Below are 1,724 nucleotides of genomic sequence, written 5' to 3'. Positions count from 1 at the left end.
GGAAATTTTTTTTTTATAATAAAAATCACATTTTAATTTTCAGCTAATACATTATTGTTTTTTAATTACCAATAATGAATATGCATATTGTATTTAATAGCTCTAGCATAAGATCACATGTACTAGAATATTATTATTAAAAAAAATGGATGTTGCATTGTATGACAAATACATTTTAAGAAACTAAAATCATGAGTTCAACCTTTTTGTAATTACAATGTGACAATCATCAAATTTTCATGTAAAAGTTTTTTTATCATGTTTGCAAAAAAACAAAATCTAGAGACACGTGTCCAATTTTCAATTTATTTTTTTATGAAAGTTGTAATTGCCTATTAAAAAAATTCTAAAAGAAAATTAATGTAAAAATCTTCAGTTATGATTATATACCCAACATTATGATGGTACCTATTGGTCTTCCTGTAAAAGAAAATATACATTTTGTTTCTTTCTTTCCTTTCTTATTATCTTTTTTTGTTATTCAAGCGTGCTAGTCTCAATATATATATATCCAATTTTTTAAGTAATTTTATTTTAAGGGAAAAAAACAATATTTTTACCTAATTATAAATTTCAAACTTAATGGAGTGAACCAATTCAATTCATAATTTTACTCCATTCAACGTTATTAAATAAGTGATGACACTCATACTTTTAAATTCTTATTTTTTGAAAAAAAAAAAAAGTTTTCAAATATTTTAGTTGTGATTTGTGAAAGTTCATGATAGGATATAGTGCTTACTTTTATAGGTAAAATTTCTTTTAGGAAAAATTGTAACTATTTAATTGAGAATGCATGTTTTAACAAGCTATACATCTACCATTTTTTAATTCAAAATTTTAATTCTCCATCCACATCTGTTATACTTAAAAAACAAAAATTACATTACTTCAAATTCTAAAAATTAGTTTGTATTGGCTAAGCAAAATTACTTTGCTTTTTTTTATTATTATTATTATTTATTATTTTTTCTTTTTAAGTGCAATATTAGATGAGGTTTAGACATTTTGGATCCTTGTGATAATTTTCATGTTTTTTGTTTCAAATTATTGTTTCTTATTTTTTTTAAAAAATATACGTATTTGATAATTCATTTATTTTTTATTTCTAAAATTTGAGAAACGTTTATAAAATATGAGCCAATTTATAGGAATTATGGAGAGTAGTTTCTTGCGTTTCTATTTTCATATTATATAAAATTGTCAATTTAATTTGAATACAATCTTGTTGGGTTGGTTATCCGACGTTGGAATATGCTCTTCTACGAGTTAAAGTTAATTGTTAACGGTTCGAATCCCAAGTTCGACATCATCTATTATTTCTTATTTCTTTTATTTTTCTATGTTTCTTAATTGTCCGATAGGTATATTTATGTATTAGTTACGTTTTAAGTGTTTAAATTTCTAATATTTAGAACTTATATATTTAAAAACTTTTTAATTTTTAATTTTCTATATGTATATTTATTTCTTTTTTTAATTTTTAATTTTTGAATTTTGTAATATGTATATTTATATATTATTTTAATTTCAAAATTTTGGATTTTGAATTTTGAATTTCTTGAGTACATGTGAAATCAATTAGGATTTTACAATATAATTTTTTTGTTACTAAAATATTCATTAAACTTCCTTCTTAGTATTTTACAATTACGATATTTATATAATAATATAATTCATTGGAATTTGAGTCAACATCATTTAAGGTGAATGAATCGAGTGAA

The sequence above is a fragment of the Benincasa hispida genome, chromosome 11 (genome assembly GCF_009727055.1).
Source record: "Benincasa hispida cultivar B227 chromosome 11, ASM972705v1, whole genome shotgun sequence".
NCBI lineage: Eukaryota > Viridiplantae > Streptophyta > Magnoliopsida > Cucurbitales > Cucurbitaceae > Benincasa > Benincasa hispida.
Note: the sequence above shows the minus strand (reverse complement) of the source record.